The following is a 27,294-nucleotide window of genomic DNA, read 5'->3' on the forward strand; positions in this document are numbered from 1 at the left end:
ACTACAGCCTGTATTTATTTCCTTGTGTTCCATTTTGCTTGCTGTCAATAAAAGCTCAGGTTTGCACTTGTCCAACTGTTTGCCTGATAGTATATAATGGTCCCCTTTTGAAAAATTATAAGATTCACATGACCAGTGGGAACACACTAGCAGTAACTCACAGAGGGTGTTTAGGCAGAATGTAGCTAAGGGCAAGTAAACTACATGGCCTGGTAGTTAACCAGTGACTAGAGTGAGAGGATGATGTCAAGGAGAGTCAGCTAAGTTATAAGACCATAAGATGTCAGAGCAGATGTAGGCCATTCGTCCCAACAAGTTTGCTCCATTGCTATGGGCCATGATTTGTATGGCTTTGTGGCTGCTGCATCGTAATGCTGCTGAAGAGTTGCAATGCTCCATTGTCCTTGTCTGGGTGCACAGTGATATCTCAAAGATGTTGCAGGCATAAGGGATGTCGGTCTTTTGGCAGACATTCACTGAATTGAGACTTTTTCTGGGAATGGTGTGTTGTAAAATGGGGATGAAATTGGATATGCGGAGCACCATAGGAGTGGGCTACATAGTTCATGGGTCACATTTGGTATGATACAGTGAAAAATCTCAGTGGCCTTGCGTCAAGGATCCTTCCAGAAAAACCTGACACATTTCACACTTAGCCAAATATAACGTAATATTTAGCTCCTAGCATTTTGTGTGTTCATCAAGATAATGGGTGCCACTGACAGGAAATGTGACATCTTCCATTTTTGACACCAGAATGAGCATTAGTACTCCCAGATCAAGAGAATCAAAAGTTTCATATCAATTGTGTTATTTATCTTCTGTCCTATGCTTAGCTGAAAATCTGCATACTTATTGTAAGTGTGACAATTTTCTATTTTATCAGATGGCCTATAGCCTCTCTTAATAGAAAGTCAATGTTCCCATGTTTTAATAACTAATATAAACCTTAAATTTATAACAAGATAAAATGTTGCATTTTATTGGGTGCCGAATTCCCCAACCTCCCATTCAAAACGTGGTCCTGAGCTCCCCCACCTGAAACCCAGCAGTCCTGCATTGATGCTTACTCGCCTTCATTGTTCCAGATTAGGCCTTCCATCTCCATCTGAGAGTAATCCCTGCTCTAGAGAGGTGCTGGCCAATTTGAGTGGCAGGCAGCACAGTCATCACTGCAGCAGCAAGATCAAGTGGCAGTCACTACTAGCATTGGCTGTTCCTAAGAAGTGATAGAGCCTGGACTGCAAGTTATAATGGGAATTTTGGACAGGTATATTTGGCAGATGCCATTGAGGTAGGAGAGAGAATTGATGAGGGACTGAGTTTGAATGCCTTGGGTAAAGACAATGTTAAAAGGAGAATACCAATGGACATAGAGGGCCTCCAAAATGAGGGACACGTAAACAATCCTTTATCTAAAATCCTTGTGGCCAGTTGTTTCTCGGAATTCGGAATTTTTCAGTTTTTGGAATATATGAAATTTTCACAGTGAAATAGAACAAAGAACGAAGAAAATTTACAGCCCAGGAACAGGCCCTTCGGCCCTCCAAGCCTGAGCCAATCCAAATCCATTGTCTAAACCTATCGCCCAATTCCTAAGGATCTGTATCCCTCTGCTCCCCACCTATTCATGCATCTGTTCAGATGCACCTTAAATTAATCCACTGTCCCTGCCTCTACTACCTCTGCTGGCAACGCGTTCCAGGCACCCACCACCCGCTGTGTAAAGTATTTTCCGCGTGTATCCCCCTTAAACATTTCACCTCTCACCTTAAACACGTGACCTCTCGTTATTGAATCCCTCACCCTGGGAAAAAGCTTGTGTCTATCCACCCTGTCTCTACCCTTCATGATTTTGTAGACCTCAATCAGGTCCCCCCTCAATCTCCTTTCTTCTAATGAAAATAATCCTAACCTACTCAACCTTTCTTCCATACCAGGCAACATCCTTGTAAACATTCTCTGCACCATCTCCCAAGCATCCACATCTTTTTGGTAATGTGGTGACCAGAACTGTACATAGTATTCTAAATGCGGCCGAACCAAAGACTTGTACAATTTTAACATGACTTGCCAGCTCTTATACTCAATACTCCATCCAATGAAGGCAAGCATACCATATGCCTTCTTGACCACTCTACCCACCTGTGCAGCCACCTTCAGGGTACAATAGACCTGAACTCCCAGATCTCTCTGCTCATTAACTTTTCCCAAGGTCTTCCGTTTGCAGTATAGTTCACTCTAGAATGAGACTTCCCAAAATGCATCACCTCACATTTGCCTGGATTGAATGCCATCTGCCACTTCTCCGCCCAACTCTCCAGTCTATCTATATTTTCCTGTATTCTTTGACAGTCCCAATGCTTTCTGCTACTCCACCAATCTTCATATTATCTGCAAACTTACTGATCAGACCAACAATGCCCTCTTCCAGATCATTTATGTATATCACAAACAACAGTGGCCCCAACACTGACCCCTGTGAAACACCACTGGTCACCTTTCTCCATTTCGAGAAACTCCCTTCAACTACTACTCTCTGTCTCCTGTTGCTCAACCAGTTCTTTATCCACCTAGCTAGAACACCCTGCACACCATGTGACTTCGCTTTCTCTATTAGTTTACCATGGAGAACCTCATCAAACACCTTACTAAAGTCCATGTATAAGACAGCTACAGCCCTTCCTTCATCTATCAATTTGGTCACTTCCTCAAAGAACTCCATTAAATTGGTAAGGCACGATCTCCCCCACACAAAACCATGTTGCCTATCTCTGAAAGCCCATTCTTTTCCAAATATAAATCGATTCTATCCCTCAGTACCTTCTCCAGCAACTTTCCCACCACTGATGTCAGGCTCATTGGCTTGGAGTTACCTGGAATATCCCTACTACCCTTCCTGTACAGAGGGACAACATTAGCAACCCTCCAGTCCTCCAGCACTTCGCCTGTGTATAAGGATTCTACAAAGATATCTGTCAGGGCCCCGGCTATTTCCTCTCTCGCCTCCCTCAGCAACCTGGGATAGATCCCATCGGTCCTGGGGATTTGTCCACCTTAATATCCTTTAGCCTACCCAACACATCTTCCCTCCTTATGTCAACATGATCCAGAGTAAACAAACTTCTATCTTGAATCTCAACATTCATCATGTCCCTCTCCTCAGTGAACACTGATGCAAAGTAATCATTGAGAATCTCACCCATTTTCTCACACATCTTCCCTCCTTACGTTAACATGATCCAGAGTAAACAAACTTCTATCTTGAATCTCAACATTCATCATGTCCCTCTCCTCAGTGAACACCGATGCAAAGTAATCATTGAGAATCTCACCCATTTTCTCAGGTTCACCCACAACCTTCCTTCCTTATCCTTTAGTGGACCAACCCTTTCTCTTGTTACCCTCTTGCTTCTTATATATAACCAAAGGTCTTGGGATTCCCCTTAACTCTGCTCGCTAAAGTTATTGCATGACTCATTTTATTCCACTTGATTCCTCCTTTAAGATTGATCCTACTCTCCCGATATTCCTCCAAGGCCCGTTCTGTTCTTAGCTGCCTGGACCTTATGTACACTTTCCTTTTCCTCTTGGCTAGTCGTACAATTTCGCCTGTCATCCACAGTTCATGAATCTTGCCTTTCCTATCCCTTACTTTCAAAGGGACATGTCTATCCTGCACTATCTTCAACCTATCTTGAAAGCCTCCCACATATCAAATGTGGTCTTCCCTTCAAACAGCTGCTCCCAATCCACATTTCCCAGCTCCTGCCGAATTTTGATATAATTGGCCTTGACCCAGTTTAGTACTCTTCCCTTAGGACCACTCTCATCTTTATTTATGAGTATTCTAAAACTTATAAAATTGTGGTCACTATTCCCAAAGAAATCCCCCACTGCAACTTCTACCACCTGGCCTGGTTCATTCCCCAACACCAGATCCAATATGGCCCCTTCCCTCATCGGACTATTGACTCACTGCTCTAGAAAACTTTCCTGAATAATCCTTACAAGTTCTGCCCCATCCAGACCTCTGACACTAAGTGTATCCCAGTCAACGTTGGGAAAATTAAAATCTCCCATCACCACCACCCTGTTGCCTCTACATCTTTCCATGATCTGTTTATCTATTTGTTCTCCTACCTCACACTCATTGTTGGGAGGTCTGTAGTACAGCCCCAACAATGTAACGGCACCCTTCTTATTTCTCAGCTCTACCCATAATGCCTCACTGCTCAAGCCCTCGATATTATCCTCCTTTAGCACAGCTGTGATATCATCCCTGACCAGCAATACAACTCCTCCCCCCCTGTTCCTTTCCTCGCTGTCCTGTCCGAAGCATCTATATCCTGGAATGTTTAGTTGCCAATCATGCCCTTCCTTCAATCAAGTCTCTGTGATCGCAATAACACCATACTCCCAGGCACCAATCCAAGCCCGAAGTTCATCTGCCTTACCCACTAAATTCCTTGCATTAGAGTATATGCACGTCAGGCCGCCAGTTCTTTTGCGTTCATCTGCCCTCTCCCCTTGGTAATGTTAGCTTCATGATTCTTACAGTCTCTAGTTTCCACCTCACTGTCTGCTAGTTTTCTCATCTGGTTCCCAGCCCTCTGCCACATTAGTTTAAACCCTCCCCAACAGCAGTACCAAAAACTCCCTGAAGGACATTAGTTCCAGTCTTGTTCAGGTGTAGACCATCCAATTTGTAATAGTCCCACATTCCCCAGAACCGGTCCCAATGTCCAACAAATCTGAACCCCTCACTCCTACACCATCTCTCAAGCATTGCGTTCATCCTGCCTATTTTTCATTTCTACACTGGCTAGCACATGGCACTGGTAGCAATCCCGAAATCATTACCTTTGAGGTACTCCTCTTTAACTTCTCTCCTAGCTCCCTGGATTCTACTTTCAGGACCTCATCTCAATTTTTACTTATATCATTGGTGCCCATATGCACCACAACAATTGGCTGTTCACTCTGCCATTTCAGAATGCTCTGCAGCTGATCAGTGACATCCCTGACCCGAGCACCTGGGAGGCAACATACCATCCGGGTGTCTCGTTTTCAGCCACAGAACCCCTATCTACTCCCCTTGCAATAGAATCCCCTACGACTATGGTCCTACGAGTCTTTTTCCCACCCTTCTGAACAGCAATACCTGCCTCGGTGCCATGATCCTGGCAACTGCTGCCTTTCCCTGGTGAGCCATCTCCCCCAACAGTATCCAAAATGGTATACCTGTTTTGGAGGGAGGTGACTGCAGGGGACACCTGCACTGCTTTCCTACTCTTTCTCTGCCTTTTGTTTTTAAAAATAAAAAACAATTACCTAACAGCAGACACATGTGTGAATAGCGTGTGCGCTGAGACGCAATTGACACCTGCCAGTACTAGGCCGCACCGTCACGTCACATCTGAGTGCTGTGGTTCGAGTGGATGTGGAGTTGGGTCACCTGTTTTGCCAAAATGACGTTCCACACTCCACGATAAAAAGATTTCAGACTTCGGAGCTTTTCGGATTTTGAAATTTTAGATAAAGGTTTGTGTACCTGTATTTCCAATTTCCTTTTTAATTTAATATTCATTCAAAGGATGTGAGCATTGTTGGCCAGTTTGGAAACTACTGCCTGTCCCTAATTGCCCAGAGGGCAGTTAAGAGTCAACCACATTGCCGTGCGTCCAGAGTACATATAAGCCAGTAGTTTCTTTTACTAAAGACATTAGATGCGTTTCACATTACACTATCTGCCACATTGGGATTTGAACATAAGACGCAAGAAGGTTATCTGGGTCTCTGGATTAATAAGTCTGGCAATAAAACCACTAGACACGTACAACATTGTCCAAAAGGGGGCCATCGCATATTGGTACACAGCTAGACAATTCCAATTCATCGAACTTTGCCTCCAGATGTACTCCCTGTACCCTGAATCCTGATATTACTCCTTAATGTTGCTCCTCTATGCCCTCCGTGAGTGCCATGGTGGTGGTGACTGCCAATACTGCCCTCTGAAGATGTCCTGCCTCTGTTTTACCATGCAGCCTGACTTCTCCACACTTTTTGCAGTGATCCCCCCACAGTGCCTCTTCAAGCATCCCTTGTACTCTCCTTAGTGATCAATGGATAGACTCACAGGGCTTTATTCACCCCAGAACTCTGACTAACTTCAATGATCAGCCCCTAAACATGATTGGCCTAACCCCTGACCACTTTCTTTGCAGCTGCTCAACTGATGGTAGTGATTCGCCGACTGCTGCTGTTGGCCCAACAGAACAGACCATTGCCCACCTCCCAAGACTGCAATTGGACATATTCCCGAACGGCGAGGGTCTCAAACTGACAACTGACCACTGCTAAGCCCCTGGACTCTGTGTGGATTGTGCCCTTGCTGAATGGTACTGAGAACTCCTGACGAACAGCAATCCCCACCCCCACTTTGACTAAACTGATGACTAACCATCACAACTTTCTGACATGACCATTTGGTTTAATATGCATGCAGTGTGTTTGCTGCACACACAGCTGGCAATAGGTGTTTCTTTAATAAATTAGTGCACCGTACAGCAAGATGTTTCCCCACCCCTGGCAGATTCCTACTGACAAGCAGCAGCCCTGTCTGTGTAACTGCGCATCATCACTGCATTACTGATAGCCTTTGGCTCCTTCTGAAGCGCCAACTCATTAACAGGCATGGTATGACAAGGTAAGGTTGGGATGCTACAATATACATGTAGGCGCACAATGAGTAAGCAGCTCTGAGATGCAGCATGCTCCAATCTGTGAGCTTGGTGCCCGTCCCTATGCACATTGTGTCCTCCCAGCAATCTTTCAACATTAGTTGCTGGTGTTTATGCTGAAGCATAAACTTGCAATGCAAGTTTATGCTTCATGAGTAGCCTGCAACTGGATCAGAGAGATACCATGACAGTTGTGAGGAGTTGGCATATGCAGGACCTAATATCCATAGATGAGGGTTGCATGCAGCCAGAGACTGTGCATTGTACCTTAGGGTGATGTTTGGTGCTGAGCAACATGGAAGCTGTCTGCAGTCCGTCCTGAGCTGAACTCACCAGGTACCTAATCTGATTTCCATATCAAGATTTCTTGATGTCGAGCTTGTTTGGCATGTTTGGAAAGATAGAAAGCTGAATATTCATCAGACCAGTTGACCTGTTATTGCTCACAATCAATAACCCCCTCAACTGGCAACACACCACTGCCTAACAAGAAACTCACATCAGCTCTTGGTGAAAGCATAAAAGATGCAGCAAGGTCTTCATGATGTCAAGAAAGGCCTCACTGGACTTCTCATCCAATTCTTAAAAATGTGTTGCTGGAAAAGCGCAGCAGATCAGGCAGCATCAAAGGAGAAGGAGAATCGACGTTTCGGGCGTAAGCCCTTCTTCAGGAATGAGGAGGTGTGCAAAGCAGGCTAAGATAAAAGGTAGGGAGGAGGGTCTTGGGGGAGGGGCATTGGGAATGCGATAGGTGGAAGGAGGTTAAGGTGAGGGCGATAGGCCGGAGAGGGGGTGGGGCGAAGAGGTCGGGAAGAAGATTGCAGGTCAAGAAGGCGGTGCTGAGTCTGAGGGTTGTGACTGAGAAAAGGTGGGGGGAGGGGAAATGAGGAAGCTGGAGAAATCTGCATTCATCCCTTGTGGTTGGAGGGTTCCTAGGCGGAAGATGAGTCGCTCTTCCTCCAGGCGTCATGTTGCCATTGTCTGGTGATGGAGGAGGCCAAGGACCTGCATGTCCTTGGCGGAGTGGGAGGGGAAGTTAAAGTGTTCAGCCATGGGGCGGTTGGGTTGGTTGGTACATCTTTGTAAATGGTACATTGCTACCACTGCGTGTCAGTGGTAAAGGGATTGAATATTGGAAGTGGCAGATGGATGTCAATCAAGTAGGCTGCTTTATCCTGGATGTTGTCAAGCTTCCTGACTGTTAATGTGGCTGGACTCATCCAGGCAAGTGGGGAGTATTCCATCACACTCCTGACGTGCCTGTAGAAGATGGAGAGGCCTTGGGAAGCCAGGAGGTAAATTAAACAAGTAAGTACGGTTATCTCTGATCTGCTCTTGCAGCCACAGTATGTACATGATTGGTTCAGTTTAATCTGGTCAATGATAACCCTTCATTCTCTTCAGTAACAAAGGTGATGGTTAGCTTCTGTCTTTTAAGAGATAATCATTACCTATCATGTGCATGGTACAAATGTTACTGGCCATTTATCAGTCCAAGCCAGGAAGCTGTCCAATTCTTGTTGCAAATAGACACAGATTTCTCAAGTATTTGAGGTGTTTCAAATGATGTTGAACATCGTGTAATTATCAGTGAGCATTCCATTTCTATTCTTATAGTAGAGGGAATGTCACTGGGGAATCAGTTGAATATGGGTGGGCCTGGAACTCCATCCTGATGAACTCCCATTCTAATGTTCATTGCTGTATTATGTGCTTGCAGCCTGCTGTTTTGCTTTATGCTCCTTGACAATTTAATTTCATAGTCGAAAAGGGTGGTGCTGGAAAAGCACAGCAGGTCAGGCAGCATCTCAGGAGCAGGAGAGTCGATGTTTCCATCTTCATCTCCACCGACTGACTCAACACGGACATCTATTTCAAACCCACCAACTCCCACAGTTGCCTTGACCACACTTCGCCCTACCCTTCCTCCAAAGAAAACGCAATCCCTTACTCGTAATTTCTCCACCTCGGCCTTATCTGCTCCCAGGAGGAGCAATTCCACTCCAGGACATGCCAGATGATCTCCTATTTCAGGCACTGAAATTTCCCCTCCAACATGGTCAACAATGCCCGCCAGCGCATCTCCTCCACTTTCTGAACTTCAGCCCTCAAAACCCACACCTCCAACTGCAACAAGGAAAAAAACCGCCCTGGTCCTCACCTTCCACCCCACTAATCTTCGGGTACAACTCATCATCTTCCGCCATTTCTTCCATCTACAATTAGACCCCACCACTAGAGATATATTTCCCTCCCAACATCATCTGCATTCTGCAGAGACCATTCCCACTGCAACTCCCTTATTAAGTCCCTAACCCCCACCAACCCAATCTCCACTCCCAGCACCTTCACTTGCTGCTGCAGCAGGTGTACAACCTGCGCCCACACCTCCCCCCTCACTTCCATTCAAGACCCCAAAGGATCTTTTCACATCTGTCAGAGATTTTCTTGCACATCCACCCATCTCATCTACTGCATCTGTTACTCTCGATGTGGTCTCCTCTACATTGGAGAGACAGGATGCCAACTCATGGAGCATTTCAGGGAATACCTCTGGGACATACACACTAAACAATCCCATCATCCTGTGGCTGACCATTTCAACTCCCCCTCTCAGTCCCCCAAGGGCATGCAAGTGCTGGGCCTCCTTCACAGACAATTCCAAGCCACTTTCCATCTGGAGGAAGAACACCTCATCTTCTGCCTTGGGACATTTTAACCACATGGCATCAATATCGACTTCACTAGTTTCCACATCTCCTCTCCCCCACCTCATCCCAGGACCAACCCTCCAAAGCGGCACTGCCCTCTTGACATGTCCCATATGTCCATCACCCTTCCCACCTATCCACTCCACACTTTCCACCGACCTATCACAATCACCTCCTACCAGCATCCACCTATCGCCTTCCCAACTACCTTCACCATAGTCTCACCTTCACGCTCCTATTTATCTCATATCCCACCACCCCCCTCCACATTCCTAACGAAGGGCTCCATCCAAAACGTTGATTTTCGTGCTCCTCGGATGCTGCCTGACCTGCTGTGCTTTTGAAGCATCACACTCTTTGACTCTGATCACCTACATCTTCAGCCCTCACTTCCTCCCAATTTAATTTCATCGGCCATTTTATTCGGCTCCATGGCATTGTCCTCTCAACACTACACAAGCACTTTTATGGCCTCCAAAATGGTATCCTCAGCACACATGTAGACTTCTGATCTGGTTGCCTCAGCAGCCCATGCAGATTGTGTCCACTGGAAGTATGCAGAGTAATCCAATTGTGATGTCAATCACTGATTTAATGATAGCACTGTTCATTTAGAAGTTTAATATTACAACTAGTGGCAGCACAGTGGCACAGTGGTTAGCACTGCTGCCTCACAGTGGCAGAGACCCGGGTTCAATTCCTGCCTCAGGCGACTGACTGTGTGGAATTTGCACATTCTCCCTGTGTCTGCGTGAGTTTCCTCCGGGTGCTCCGGTTTCCTCCCACAGTCTAAAGATGTGCAGGTCAGGTGAATTGGCCATGCTAAATTGCCCGTAGTGTTAGGTAAGTGTAGGGGTGTGGGTCGGTGTGGACTTGTTGGGCCGAAGGGCCTGTTTCCACACTGTAAGTAATCTAATCTAGTGCCTGTGGCACACTGGTTAGGTCCCAATGCCTGGATTCAAATCTCACCTGCTGATAAGTTTGGGTATCTCATCACACATCTGAACAGATTGATTTTATAGAAGAATCTGCCACTTACACCTTCGTTTCACGCTTCACAGATGAACATGTGTCAAGCCTTTCAATTTCAAGGAGTCCTCAACTAATTGCTGATTGATATTTTCTGGCTGTTGCTATGATTATTAGAAGGGTTTAGTGGTTTCCAGAGTTATTCAAATTTACTTTGAAACGTGTCCTGCTTTCAAGGTTTCTATTTAAATCACTTGCTCCTATTCACAAGCACAGCCATATGTATCCACCTTGAAGAACAGGGAGAATGAGCAGACATAACAAAGGGCAGGACAAACAGGTGGAAGAAGGAGATGTAAGAACAGTGGAAGCCATTATATACCTTAGATCTTCAGGAAGCAATTCCCTCATCTAGAGTCTGCTTCATGCTAAACAATCTCATTTGTCATTAGTTACATTGTGATCAGCTAAGGAGAAAGCAAAGTAGAAAGAGGAGGAGGTGAAGGATGGAAGAGACAGGGGACGAATCAAAAAACATAGAGTCATAGAGTTACAGAGATGTACAGCATGGAAACAGACTATGCAAACTTGTCCATGCCAAGTTAATCCCAACCTAATGTAGTCCCACCTGCCAGCACCCGGTCCATATCTTCCTCTTTCAGACTGGACTATATGTAATTGGCTCATCTGACTGTATAAAGGAAAAATGAGGACTGTAGATGCTGGAGCTCAGAGTCAAAAACTATGGCTTTGGAAAAGCACAGCCGATCAGGCAGCATCCAAGAAGCAAAAGAATCAACATTTTGGGCATAAGCCCTTCATCAGGAAAGTGACAAAGCCTGACAAAAGGCTTGTGACCAAAAAATTGATTCTCCTGCTCCTCGGATGCTGCCTGATCAGCTGTGCTTTTCCAGTGCCACACTTTTAGACTCCCATGCCTGTAAATCAACCTCAATTCTCATTCACTAATAGTCCTGTATTTTACCTTCCCTCTGTTACCAAGTCATAGCAATATTCACCTTGTCTGTGGCCACATTACAAATTCTAAAGCCATTACATTGTAAACATTCCAAAACTATGTTGCATACAAATATCAATTTAACACCTTTGTGTAGACTATGGTGTTAAGTGTTTACAAACAATTTCTTTATGTGTGGAAGAAATCTTCAAATGTAGACCAAAATGATTGGTAAGGAAATGATTACATGTCAGGGGAACATTAGTCAAAATTATTTTTATTTGACTTTTCTGTACTGTTCTTTTAATCAGTTTGAATCTTCACAAAAGTCATTTAGCCCAATAACCTATTTGCAGTATGTTCCTTTCATTTCAAGTTATTCATTCACTCCGATTTGTTACTTGTTGTTAGCTCCAAATATATTTTATAAAATAAGTGACATTCATACATTCTTCATCTGTTAATTTTCTCCCTCCTCTCTCTTCCTGAGGAAATTGACTCCTTCCCGGATTATTTTTCTACAGATACTGAGCTTTTTTTCTGGTGTCTCACATAATCATGTTTTTATAGAAATATAAACAGTAAGTAACAACAATCTAATTCATGTGTTTGAGACCTCACAGATAAGTCTGATTTGGGTCATAGCAGAGGGTCACTAGATTTGTTTTCATGAGTTGGACACACAATTGATTTCTTGCGTCCATATTTTATTAGCCATAATTCAGTCATAATCCTCTTGCTTTTGGGTCAAAGGATTTTAGATTCCAGTTCAATGTCAGAGATTTGAGTATATAATCCTAGCTAACACATCAGTGAAGTCAGAGATACCAACTTTCAGATTAATTGTTCAACTAAGCACCTCCTGTCTTCTCAGGCAATTGTATATGACCCATAGCGATGTTTATAGAAGATATCTCATTAGTGTCTTGGTCAATATTTAGCCTTCAAATAACATAATTAAAATAGATTATACCAACATACTTTGTGAACAATTATAGCAACCAAAGTGCTGACACTGATTTGTCTTGTAAGAAGTTGGACCGAAGGGTCTGTTTCAGTGCTGTACATTTCTATGACTCTATGACTCCAAGTATATCCAATATTTGTGGAGGTTGTCCCTCCTGTGAAAAGACATATTATCTCTCCTGGCACTGGACATCTGGTTCAGAGCAAATTTGCATCATGAAAATTTTATTTAGTCAGCTCAAAGCAGTGGATTTCAGTTTCAATAACATCTATCTTGAAACTTGAAAGATTACCAAACAATGCTGTTGATATGTTGTAAAATCTTGAATACCAAAGAAAATAAACTTCTGAAAACATGTTAAACAAAATACTTTGTCTGATTTATTGAAATACCATATTTATTTTAAGAATACTGCTAAGAATGTTCTTTAGTTTTGCAGAGTTTCCCAAGACTATTATTCACTCAACACCCTGACATTCTCTTTCTTAAATATGCTGGCTAACAAGAAGATCAAATCTCAGTATAATATTTCTGGTAATTTATACAACAAGATCAAAATGGGACATTTGAATATAAAGTACTCAAATGGACAAAACTAGTAGATTCATAAAGTGAAATGCTTGACAATTGATCAAAATTGGAGCTATATAAGGGTAGTAATATATTTTGCTGCTCATCAAAGATATAATGGAATACAATGTTTTCCATTTCATGAATTTAGCATTATAATTAACCTCTCCCAGATGGTATAGTACAATCAAAAACATAGTAAAGCTCCTTTGCTAAGCCCCCAAATAATGTTCCAAAAGCCAAGATATTTGTTGAAGGGGTTATGGATTTTTATATTACGGCAGGGTTCTACCTATAGCTCCAGAACCAAATGCAGCTCATTAATGATGCCTGTGTGAATCACCTCAATTAACCAAGTCAATTTTTACTGTAATTAAATAGCTAGTTTATTTTTTTTTATTTCTGTTAGTCATATTTGTGAGGAAATACAATTCAACAATGTTTTTAAAAAAGTCTTTAAAATGTTGTAGAGTTCAGTCTTTGTCTTGGTTTATTTTGAGTAAATGGATTTTGGTTTTTAAGATCTCACATTTGTTGACTAAATTTAGAAATGACTCTTCCTGTTATTAATGTATCCAATCCCTGCCACATCTAAGAATCATTGAATGGTTACAGAACAAAGGAGATCATTTGGCATCTTCTATCTGCACCAGGTCTCTGAATTAATCATTTATTTATGCTACTCTCTTAATTCTACAAATGTTTCCTCTCAGAGAGATGTCCACAGTGGTTTCCATATGGTAGTATCATTTTGTGAAATTTTTTTTTGAAGATCGTCAGAGCTTCATTGGTGATGTGTTGGATCCTTTGCAGTAGTGGAGCTCCAATGTTGATTGTAGATTTTCATTTTGTTGAAAACCACCTTAGAGGCAGTGACAACTCCTTGGGTATCCATCGTAGCACGTTAAGCAAAGATGATCTCCCTCATAAATACTGTGCCAACAGCTGTTGAGATTCAATGGTCAAATTTATAAAATGCTGGAGAGGCAAATGGATGACCTGGGGAGATTCTGATAGCAGGCTTTAAACATGTAACTAGTTGTATGAATTTGTTCCCACACCAGATTAATTGCCACACTGATTCCTGGTTACCAGCCGGGCACAGCAGGAAGGAAATGACTGGAGATACTTTTCACAGGATGATAAGCACATGACTTAGCCAATTTCTTGTGAGGACTGAAGACGTTTAAGTTAAGGGACTGCAGGATTAGGAGCTAAGTTCTGGTGCCTGTGAAGACTTCCTCATGACCCTTGAACAACAGTCATGACCCAAAACAATAAGTTGCTGCACCAAAGTTAGGTTAAGGCACTTGCTTTAGTAAACAGAAAACTGGCATCTCATTTACACTTTTCACTGTAGTACATGAATAGACATAGCATCAATTAGATAGGAGACACCAAACATCTTACATCCTCACCAAGTATAAATATCAGCGAAGCAACCAACACCAGCACATCCACAAAATAATAGAGCAATCCATTTTTGCCTCGATGTTTGAATGTAAAATGGAGTTGTATTTACATGGGGGAAATACCAATGTAGCAGGCAATGGTTTAATTTGCATGGTCAGTGTTTTGCTGCTTCAACAGAGCTTCTTATTTATGGGATCACAAATGTCACCCTTGACTATAGAAAATAAAAAACAACCCCCTTTTTATAATACCTTTAATGTCAAAAACATCCCAAAATACTATGCATAAATGCAACAAGACGTACAACAACATTTGGACAACAATTAAGTAGAATAAACCTTTTTAGAAATAATTTTCTTATGAAATGGGTGTCAGTAAAAAAGCAGTTATCACACAATCCTAGTTCCCGTGAGTTTGATACAACCGAATAACTTGAGAATCCATTCAGATAGCAGTTAAGAGTCAACCTTGGAAGTGTGTGTTTGTAGTAACATAAAGCTAGGCCAAATCAGACAGATTTCTTTGACCTTTAGGACTATAGTGTTTATATAATAATACAATAGCTTCACCTTGCCTTTTACTAATAGCAGCTTTTTATTTCCACTCTTTCTTTAAACTACATTCAAAATTTCAAACAGTCAGGGAAGGATTTGAACTCTCTTTTCAAGGATTATTTGTTTCATTTCTGGATTATTGACTGAATAACATCATTACTGTGCTGTCATACATTTATGAACAATAAGAGAACTACACATACCTACTTCTGATGTGAAGTTTCATTCACCAGGGACACACATTGGAAAATTATTTGTGTGCTCCCCAAAATTTTGCATTCATGGATTTTCCCTTTAATTTTCAAATTGCAATGTATACACCCAGAACATAAGCATTTAAGGTATAATAACAGTTGTATTATGGCATAATTCCAGAAAGGCTTGTACCTTTTTAGAAGTTACATGAAAGCACAACATGTGACAGTCTAGTATAATGGTACCTACCTCCCCTTTAGTCACTCTCTGTGTAATGGAGACAGTTGATTGTATGTGTAATATACAGTAATATCAATAAGCATAGAATCCAGACTCTATGTATATGTTTGCAAAATGATAGCCTTGTGAATAGTTAGTATTGTAAATAAACTTCAAGGTATATAACTCAACAGAATTTGACTATCCGTGGTGTATGTAATGTGTCTCTGAACATTAGAAATCCACTGAAGTCATTCCAGACTGAAGTAATTTTAAATCCAGTGTTTTATGGAATGCATGCATAATGCTATTTTTCCAATAAGTAACATGTCTTTTTGTAACATACATTGTAAAGCACAGTGACATCAAGGAGTAATTTATAGACTGCATTCATTCTTAAGGGCTACGAAATTATTAGGAAAGTGGCTGAAAATTTTCCAGTTTATGAGCACAACTCAAACTTCCATGGCAGGAGCACGCATGCAGAAAATTAGCCTTGTAGAGTACTGTGTTGGCTTTAAAGCCAGCTTTGCGTTCTGTGCTCTCAACTAATTTATTCAGCACAATTCAAACCTGCCTTAACAACAGGATGCAACTATCACATAAGGTCTTACACATGGCAGCTGTGAACAAAAGCTTATGAACTATAATTATATCCTGAAAAGTCTTCCACATGGTGTTCCAAAAATAAGGAAACTCCTACGTAAAGCTTTATGAAGAACAGATTTATATTGGTCTGTCATAATCAAAAACAGTTCTGGATGGGAATAGATTAATGGAAAGTTGCAAACAAGTGCATTCACCATTGATTAAATATTGGTCTCCGAACATTAGAAATCCACTCAAGTCATTCCAGACTGAAGTAATTTTAAATCCAGTGTTTTGTGGAATGCATGCATAATGCTATTTTTCCAACAAGTTACATGCCTTTTGTAATATTTTAATCTATCTCTATATTTATTTAAGGTTCAAAAGGTGGAAGTGGAAATACAGCTGCTTCCTGGATACAGCACGTGGTCTGCATTAGGAATTTACAGTTGTTCTGAATCAGTAAACTTCTACTTTCCATGATCATTTGTATGGAAGGCATATCTTAGAGTAGCTTTAAACTAGACTGTTGTTTTACCTAGCATAGATATTGCCATAAAGAAAATACATACATTAATGGTCAATTTGTTATTAATTCCAAAATCACAAAAAAGTGATAAAACAGACGATGGCTTAGAATAAGAACGTTTAACATGTGCCATATGAAATGATAACACTGTAGATTAAATATTTCTCCCACAGAATGGGTTAACATAATCAGGAATGCTTCACCACAAGTTACGACTGAAACAGAAGACTTTAGGAGGGAACTTTGTCAGGGAGATGCAAAATGATTTGCAGGAAAGCTAATTAAAAATGGGTTACATTAACAGCTCAAGCTGAAGATCTGGCATCAGCACAGTCACAATGGGATAAAAGGTTTCATTCTGGGGTCTGTACTATTCTGTTTTAATACTTGTTTCACGATCTTGTAATTGTGGCTCTTCATTAAGTCATCTTCAAATTGAATCTATTTTTCCAGTTTCCTCTGATCGTCACCTCACAGTGCTCATTTATAGTGAAATTTCTGCAGATGCTGATGGCTTTGTGAATCTTTGTTCAAATGCCCATTCTTCAAGCAAGAAGTAGGCTGAAGCCTAGTCTCGAAATGCTAGCAGACTGCTTGGCCATCAGACTTCAATTTTGTCCTCTATTAGCACCCACACATCTATACACTTTAGTAATTGTCACTGCATTGTGGTTAGGAGTCAGACTTCTGGATGATCTTACTACTTTCCAAGCACAGGAGAGCTATGGCCAGTCATTGTTTTGGCTGCAGTTAATTGGCTCCAAGTGAATAAAAAGTTAAATCTGAATCTTTCAGACTGTATTACTCAGTGTTATACCAGGTTCTACCTGTAGCCACTGGAACAACATGGAGCTCTTCAAAGAATGTCTTTTCATGCAGGTCATTTCAAATACACCTTTGAGCTAACTGCCAGGAGTTGAATAAAATATCCCCTTTCGTATTTCTAAAAAAATGCTGCTGGAGCTTTTCATCTTGTACTGATCAGAACAGATGCCAAAGTTAAATGGAGGGAACAATTTATACTGGATGAAAGTGAACTAGTTAGATAGAATGTGGATCTGATTAGTTGAAACTTTAATGTGAAGAATGTCCCACGAATTTATTATCAATCATGCTCTTCTTTAACTAAACAAAGGCACAATAACTGGACATGATCCCTGTTTCTGCAGAGGACAAGTCCTTGTGTATGTATAACTTGCTGTGACTAGGTTACCACATTTTAAATCCCCCCTTGGTTAGTCACAACAAATAGTTTATTTCCTTTTTTAGCATGTGGTTATCACATTCCAATTAGCCAGATCAAAAGAAACAAGAATCAATTGTAAAATTTTCTTGCATGAAAAGGAGCAGAATTTTATTACTTATTAAATCCAAGAAAAATTGGAAATGCAACAAACAATAAATATAAGATGGGAGAAGGAAGGTGCCTGTTCAGATAGGAAGGTACAAGGAAATGGTACAAGTTTTTTTTAAGAGTCCTTGAGCTGAGAGAATGATATTTGCATCCCAACAGTTTAGCTGTTGTCCTGTTTCCTCAGGAATGGTGAATCTTGCAGCTGGTCTTGATAACTCAGCAAACAAGTGTTTTGTCTAAGTTATCTTTTCACTAGAAGTTGACTTTTAAGGTTGAGAGACAGAAGGCAAAGAGAGTGTCTTGCAATTCTTGATTGCAAATCCATGTTTCCTTGTCTCTCCAATGCTGCCCAGACGCAGCTGTTGATAAAGGTCGGTATATTCCTCAGTCTGCCTGTTGTTTTCCCAAGTTGATTAGTCAGCAGACAAAGGCTTTCATCTTAATGTGTAACTTCCAGTGTAGTGTGAATCCATGGGAGATACCAATCTGAGTTTCCATGCCCCCTTTATAATGATGTTAGTTTCAGCTCAGAACCTGTTTACTCATGGTTTAACGAGCTTGGATCAACCTGGCCTCGTGACCATAGTAGCCATTTTCACACAGTATTTGTCCTTTATTAAAGAAAATATTTTCAGGCCATGACAATCTCATGGACTAGAACGACTATCGATTTGTCCATTTGTACTAAGATTGTAACAACATACAGCTTCTAGAAAGCAGAATAACATCTACCTGTCATGTTATTCTAACCATTTGTTTGTTTCCAGCACCACCTTATTTTTCTTTTGTAATTATCTCTCTGCCTCAATAAATTGAATTATAGGTCATCCCTTCAATGCTGTTCAGCTGATGACACTTTACTCACACTTTTGACCACCTGCAGACAAATATTATTCAACCTGCTGACACTCCATTCACACTATTTGTATGATCTTTGGATCTCCCTGCCTATAAATTATGAACCTGTGTGCTTCTCTTCACTCCTCCTGATGGAGGAACAGTGCTCCGAAAGCTTATGATTTCAAGTAAATCTGTTGGACTATAATCTGGTGTCATGTGATTTCTGACCAAATTTTCCAGGATACTATGAGAGGCTACAGGGACACCTTTGTCTACAGCCTGATGTATTTTTTTAATGTTATTGCAAAGACATTTCTCACCTAGAAAAATAAGATGAGCAAACACATAGGAATGCAAACATCAGCATGGTTCCCTTCAGTTCACATATCAATCTGACTAGCTATTGCTGTTCCTAATTTAAGATCTTGGAGCTCCCCTCTTACCTGCCCCATAAATGTACTCCAGTAAATGGAATCAGTGGTTCAAGAAGGTGGGATAATTGATGATGGACAATACATGCTGCCATTGCCAACAATGCTCATATCCCATCAACAGACGATTAAAACAAGTCAAAACAATATTATACAGGAACCTAGGAAAAGGTAAAGTGAGGAGTTTAATAGATTTGATTTAAGTAATAAAATAAAAGGTAATGGGGAAATAAGATAGAATTCTTCTAAAGATAGAGAATTTCCAAAACTGGATGGTTTCCACCTACTGATATTAAAAATAGGTAAGGAATTTTAAAAATTTAACTATTCAGAGGCCAAACTGATTAACTATAGCAGATTTCCTTTTAGGGACATAAAGGCTGAGTGCAAAGATGAGAGTGAATGACAGGTCAAGTGAGGATGAAGACAATTGAAAGAAAAAACAAACGAATGCGAGGGTGGGTGAATGGATGGACAGGACAGTCATAGAGCCAGATAGTGACAGAGCAGGAAGGTCACAGAGGAGGAGAATGGTTAGCAGTGTTGTCAGGGAGAGACTGGATTGCCATGAATTGAGCTTTAATAATTTTCCAATCTCCCACTCAGAATGGGGCAGCATGGTGGCTCAGTGGTTAGCACTGCTGCCTCACAGCACCAAGGTCCCAGGTTCCATTCCAGCCTTGGGCAACTGTGTAGAGTTTGCACATTCTCCTGTGTCTATGTGGGTTTCCTCTGGGTTCCTCTGTCTCCAACCAATAAGCCAATTTTGGATTAATCTTGCTAAGTTATCCTGAATCCGTGTGTTTTTACCTTCTTTATCAATGCCCCATGACCTCTTTATCAGTTTCCCAAACATGTTGATTCTGAATATAGTTACATGAGTGCCATTGTGATCTTTGTAATACATGTTTTTACAATTTGTCTCCACCAATCATTGTAATGTAAAATTAATACTCAGGAGAATACCAAACTTTTCTGTTTGATGTACTGAGAGAGTATGGTAGCACAAATGTGCATTGCTGAAGAGAAATAGAATGCAAATGTCATAATTTCAGTTTTCTCTCAATAGATTCAAGTTGAGCTCAGTGCAGAAGTCAGTGATATTGAGACCTGCTGTGCAGTTCCAGCATTTTCTGTTTTTATTTCAGATGTTGCATTGCTTAGTATTTTTCTAATCTCTCAGGGAAGGAACCCTGTAACTTTAACTCTAACCATATGGCTCTTCCTCAGTGTATCTACAATGTCTTACTTGTTTCTCTAAGTACAAATAATTTTGCTTCACCCTCAACAAAACTATGCATTCAGCAAAAAAAAGCTTTTAAGCAGTCAGCTCCATTTAGATCACCGTTGATAAATTCTGTTTGATAAAATATTGTATTACCAAACATGCAAAATGTTGATTAGCAACTTCCTTTGAATGCAGATATGATAGAACTCCAAAGTGGAAGCTTTTCTGATTCACTACCATTTTTTAAAAGTTGTAAGATAAAAATTTTGAGTGGTAAAAGGGGCGGTGCAGCTGGTGGAGAATTCTTTTAATCTCTTGAGTCTTAACATGTCATGTCAGTTATCAAAGCAATTGAGGTTTGAGAATGATATACCGATAAAATATTTTCTTTCATAAAGGAAATGGGCTATGTAGAAATGCAGCATAAAAATGCAAATTTGCTCCAAAGTGCCCAAGCAATTCTCACATTCTGCATTTCTCTTCCGTGAGAAAGGGGGAGGGAGGTGGAACGACAATAGGTTGGTGAGGGAAGGGCAGTGGTGTGAGTGAACTTTTGTTGGCATTCATCATAACGTTGTGTATAAAAATGAACAAATTGTGAATATGTTAATCTTCCGAAAAATGTCCTACTCATCTGCTTCATTACGGCTTAGAGAGGTGAGATTTAAGTTACTTATCTGGCCACTTTATCCAAGCATTTTTAACATTGATCCTCAGCAGAAGATGTCATTATGCTGCAAAGCACAGAATTGTCCTTTGCAACAGCTCATATGCAAGAACTGTAAACTCTCACAAGGCAAGATCTGACTCCAATCCTCCTTGCTTTCAAACCCAACTCAAGCAATGAGTCCAGGGAAAATTCCAAAATACAGTTTAAGTTCAAATATCAATACATTGCGCCTGGGTTCAACGAAGTTGAGAAGTTAACAAATCATAGAATCCCTATAGTGTGAAAACAGGCCATTCAGCCCAATAGTTACACACTGACTGTCTGAAGAGCATCCCTCCCAGACTTATCGCCACCTCATCCTTGTAACTCTGCATTTCCCATAGCTAATCCTCCTAAACTGCACATCCCTGGACATTGTGGGCAATTTAGCATGGCCAGTCCACCTAACCTGCACATCTTTGGACTGTGCGAGGAAACCAGAGTACTCAATGGAAACCCATGAAGACACAGGGAGAATATGCAAACTCCACACAGTCACCTGAGGCTAGAATTGAACCGAGGTCCCTCGTGCTGTGAGGCAGCAGTGCTAACCACTGAGCCACCATGCCATCATCCAATTAAGGTCAAATAAAGTAGTAACAACCTAAGTGTTAAATTAGTGAAGTTTATTATTAATAATAAAATGAAGTTCACCATATAATTTCTCAATCTTTCATTCAGTGTTGCACTTTTAGTTAGAAAGTTCATTTTAACATGTTTGAGGAATATGAAAACAAGAAGGTAGATTTTTAAGGGAAGCCATGATGTGGAGGTGCTGGTGTTGGACTGAGGTGGACACATTTAAAAATCACACAACACCAGGTTATAGTCCAACAAGTTTATTTGGAAGCACTAGCTTTTGGAGTGCTGCTCCTTTGTCATGTAGCTACTGGGACAGGATCCTAGGACACAGAATTTATAGAAAAAATCAAAGTGTCATACAACTGGTGCGATGTATTGAACAAACCTAGATTGCTGTTAAGTCTTTAATTGCTTAGAATGGGGATGCAGGTGATGCAAGTAATTAAAGACTTAACAGCAATCTATGTTTGTACACTACATCATATCAGTTGTATGACACTTAGATTTTTATATAAATTCTGTGTCCTATGATCCTGCCCCACTAGCTACCTGGTGAAGGAGCAGTGCTCCAAAAGCCCGTACTTCCAAATAAACCTGTTGGACTATAACCTGGTGTTGTGAGATTTTTAACTTAATGGGAAGAGGTATGAGCTTGGTTTTCCTTCCTTATTTTTATTATGGGTAAGTTTTTAACTGTTTAGAGCTCATTTTCAGCACAGTTTAAAGTCTATTTGAATGATTTGATTATGCTGCTAGTTTTATTTCTGTCCATTAGTGGCAATCTTTATGTGCTGTAAAAATATTCAGAGTTGTCCAATAAGTCAAAAGAAAGCTGACTGAAAGGGGATAATTGACATGATTGCAAGACAAAATAGATTTTAAAAATAGGGTGTGACGTGGAATATGTTTTCTTTATGTTAACCACTGTAGCATAAACCACAAAGAGACAGGTTCTTATTCAGACAGATGGATGGGATCTGATAGGAATCTGAGTGTTGAGGGGTATGGTGAGATGTGTGGCAGAATTGGGCAACAAGTCTAGCAGAGCCCATGTTAATGTTGAGCTCATCTCACTGCATTTTTAATGCTTTTCACAAGTGAGATAGTGTGATTCTCACTCTGAAGTGACAATATGCCAATTGAGGTAGAATTTTGCTTGTTAAACACTTTGTTAACAGCATAACTCACCTCATAAATATTCATCCTCCCATCTCACCAAACAAGTCAGACATCATAGACTCATAGAGTCATGGAGGTATGCAGCATGGAAACAGGCCCTTTGGCCCAACTCATCCATGCCGACCAGGTTTCCTAAACTAAAGTATTCTCATTTGCCTGCACTTGGTCCATAGCCCTCTAAACATTTCCTATCCATGTGCTTGTCCAAATGTCTTCTAAATGTTGTAATTGTACCTGCCTCTACCACTTCTTCTGGCAGCTTGTTTCATATACGCATCGCCGTCTGTGTGTAAAAGTTGCCTCTCAAGTCCCTTTTAAATCTTTCCCTTATCAAATTAAACCTATGCCCTCTAGTTTTGGCCTCCTCTACCCTAGGATAAAGAGTTTTCACCTTATCAATGTTCCTCATGATTTTATAAATCTCTAAAAGGTCACTCCTCAGCCTCATATGCTCCAGGAAAAAAAAGTGCCAGCCTATCCATTCTCTCCTTATCACTCAACCCTTCCAATCTTGGTAACATTCTTGTAAATCCTTTTTGAAAACTCAACAACTCAACAAGGAAGGAGTTGAAAAATGTGGTGCTGGAAAAACACAGCAGGCCAGGCAGCATCCGAGGAGCAGGAGAATCGACGTTTCGGGCATAAACCCTTCTTCAGGAATCGACAAGGAAACCAAAGTGAGCACTTAATGGACTCAGCTCACCTCTTGCTCTGAATGATCTCCATGTTGCAAATCAGGCACCAACATTTCAGTGTACGCTCATTTGGTACCAGCCATGCAGACCCCACATCAATGAACATTAGCATCTGACATGTGACAGTTTCTAAGAACCCCCCATGTAAATCTCTGATCCATTTAAAGGTTACTCTACACTTCAATGCTGCACTTTGGGCTCCAGGAAGCACACTGCACTGAGGGACTTGCTCCCAGCCTATATGCTGGACCAGGAGTCATGTCCAATTCTTTGGGTGATGTTTGGCATTGAAGCCTAATGAATTTTCTTGCTGTATCTTATCAAATTAACCTCAATAACCTACAACTCTACTCATTCAGCATCTGTTATGTCCAATTCCAACCCCAGCCTGCCACTGTTGTTCCCAGACATTGCCGAGGGATTGTTTTCCTTCTGGGAGAATCTTGGACCAGAGGACATAATCCCAGAGTAAAGAGTCAGCTGATTAAGAAAGAGATAAGGAAGAATTTCTTCTCCAAAGGTAGTGAATCTCTGGACATCTTTACCAAGAGCGCTGTTCGGGCTGGATTGTAAAGTATATTCAAGGCTCAGATAGACAGATTAATTTTATCAGTAACAGAATCAAGGGTTAAAGAAAAAAGCAGCAAAGTGGAGTTGAGGATGATGAGGTCTCATTGAATGGGAGGGCCCACTTCATGGGGGGGGGAGTGAAGTAGCCAACTAATGTTCCTACATTTTATGGTCTTCTGATGCTATATGTGTATAGCCAAACATTGCCTGGTGTAGAGTTTGTGGAATTACAACTTGTTTGCCTTTGGATACTGCATTCCTGGGAAGTCCTAGTTCATCTCCAAATAAACAAAATACCATCTCAATTCAAATTTGTCAGCTTGTGGATCACAGCAGTACGTAGATAATGGCAGACCAATAATGTAAGATCTATCTTCTTCAATGAAAAGTTTCGGGGGTCTATATTGAGGAGCTGAATTAGGAACAGATAATATCAACGCTTGGAATTTCAGACATATTTCAAGCAGATGGCTTGACTTGCATGGAATGCCAGACATTATGTCAGTTTCCTGAGTTGACATCATGTAAGATCTGTAAAGGAATGCTAGGATGTACTGTCATCCATGTCAATCTTGACATATAGCACATGCTTGGGATATATCACATGGATGGAAATCTAGGCCTTAGCTTTATTGACCCATGTCAGTGTGAAATTAACCACATATACTGCCTTACTGAATTTGTTAGCTATAACATTATGGTTACTTCTTGAACTTCATTGACATGCTTGTGTGTCATGTGCAGAACTTTGGAAATTTCTTCAGCATTGTTCCTGCATTGGAAATTGTCACACTGATGTGTGCACTGTGCTATACTTTGGGTTTCTCCAAGCAATTGGATTTCATGCATTATTTTAGCCCAATATCCTCTTGTAGAATATAGTTCATAAAATACTGGACAATGTATGTTGCGTGAGACAAGTCAAATCGCAATCAAGATTTGGATGTTATATTCTACTAAACCTGGTGCTAGCTGCAATAGCTGTTCCAGCGTCAAGCACTTTCAGATGCTGCTGATCTACAATTGTTTTAGTCCTACATCCTTCTACTCAAAGATTGTCAATGCTATATTATTTGAGTTTGTCCAGAAGTGCTTTTCTGAAAGATGTAATGGGTGTAGGGGCAATAGCAGGTTCCATAAGCCTTTCAACTATGTTAGCTTCAGTGAAATCACATTTTGTATTTTTGCATTGACACTGGGTTGATTGTTTGGTTGAAACTTTATTGCTGGAACAGCACAGCAGGTCAGGCAGCATCTAGGGAACAGAAGATTCGACGTTTCGGGCACATGCCCTTCTTCAGGAATCCTGAAGAACCTGATTGTTTGGTTGACTGTTTCTCCTGGCTGTTGGCATTATGATGTGATTTCAAGCCTCTGTATTCTGAAAATGGCTTGAACTTTGAAAGTCTGACAGCGTATATATATTGAGTAAGAACATCTTTTTGTGCAAATCTAATTTAGCTTAATTTAGTTCACCATTTGTGGATGATATCAAAGTGAAATCTACAGTTTAAATTCTGTTGTTGCTAGCTTTGTGAGCATTTTTTCAAGGGTTCCATTGAAAGAACTGCCGAATTAAGAACCAGCTAAAACTAGAACCCCATTAATTGAGTAAGCTGGGCCCTTTGAATTCAATGAGAAAATTCAGGTCAATCTTGGACTGAATGTATCATCAACTGACTCAGATAGGCCCTTTGTGTTGCAAACACATGTCACCAGCCAACTTGGTGCCACTTAGAACTTGGAAGTGCAATTGTTTAAAGAATGCTGGAGTCATATACCTCAAGGAGCTGAGCAAAGGAAGGAAAGAGGTGTATGGTTACTTTTGCTGAAATAAAGCAGCTAATTGCTGAATAGAATTTACTGAATTGTTCTAGGCTTTAAGGTCAAAGTAAGGTCTTCAGTTTATATTTATGTCTCTAGCCTTTCTTTCTGTCTTCTTAAAAATAGCATCATAAATATAAGCTTAATGCACAGGGGAGGTGGGAAGCAAGGGCTGGAGCACTGTTTTTTAAAATTTATTCATGTTTTGTGCAGTTGTGACAAATTTCTGAAGTCCTGAGATGGGCCTTTCCCAAAGCCTACCTTCATACTCAACAGCCCCTCTTTCTGGAAGCAGCAAGTATGAAACCCATCACACCCCCATCCCAGAATGAAAATCTGAACAATCAAAGCACGTCTTCCAGTTTTTACTTGCAGAACCAGCCATCTGCTCCCAATCCAGTAGTGAAAGTTCAGCCCACGGAAAGACAATTATTGCACCATTGTCATCACTCACACCTGACCTGAAATCAGCCACTTTATACATGTTGGAAATTGAACCTTGAATTTTCCTGAGCTGCCATTACTCAACTACTAAACCAGCAGCCAGGTCTTACTTCCTAAATTTGTTTTATGTAAGATGGCATTTCAGAAATCCGTAAAGGAACTACAAGGCGATCAAATAAATGGTACAAATGTTTATAGAAACAAAAAGACATGTTGGGATGCGGTGTATTAGGTGAACAAAAATTAAGCGTAAGACAGGCAATTAAAAGCCGGTTGCATTTACTTTTAAACTCTCCAGAACCACCCAAGGCTACAGTCCTACAAGATCCTCATCAGTGAGCTGCATCTTGGTGCCTGCCTCAAGTGGAACCAGTTTGATGCCCTGCTGTCAGATCACCCAGAAGCTGGAGAAAGGCATAAAACCAGAGAAAATTTCTCTCAGTTTCCCCAAATTCTATCATTCCACTGCAGGGTATCACAAATAAAAATATCAAGAAAACATATATCATAACCAGTTGAGAAGATTGAGGTGTGAAGTGTAGATATTTAAAAAAAAACAATATTGGTTTCTAAATGATGGGGCAACAAAATTGTTTTTGTGTGGTTCAGGTGAACTATGTAACTGCAGTCCTATGATACGATTTGTGGATTAATGTATTTGAAAGCATATACAATTCAGGATGTGAATACCCATGGTGAATCATGCGGTAGGTGAGTAGGGTGATTTTGAGTGGTGCCCGTTTGCACTCCCATTGGAAACTGAAGGAAATGGATGTCTCTCTTTAGTTTTATATTCCACCATTGACATTGGTTCTCCTCCTTAGATCCAATTTGCCCATAGATCCTTTGAAAGAGGGAAGCTTATTAAAGTCCAGCTACTTTAAAATTCTGAACGCAAGTTACTTTTTGTGTAGAGCTTAAACCAGGATATGATCTGAAAGTAACTCAAGAAAAAAATATTGGGAAATAATTAAAAATGGTTCTTTGTTTTATTGTCAGTATATGTTTATGTCAGTATGAAT

Source organism: Chiloscyllium plagiosum, unplaced genomic scaffold (genome assembly GCF_037043375.1).
Source record: "Chiloscyllium plagiosum isolate Xiang-an unplaced genomic scaffold, Cpla_swu_hap1 HiC_scaffold_11, whole genome shotgun sequence".
NCBI classification, from domain to species: Eukaryota; Metazoa; Chordata; class Chondrichthyes; order Orectolobiformes; family Hemiscylliidae; genus Chiloscyllium; species Chiloscyllium plagiosum.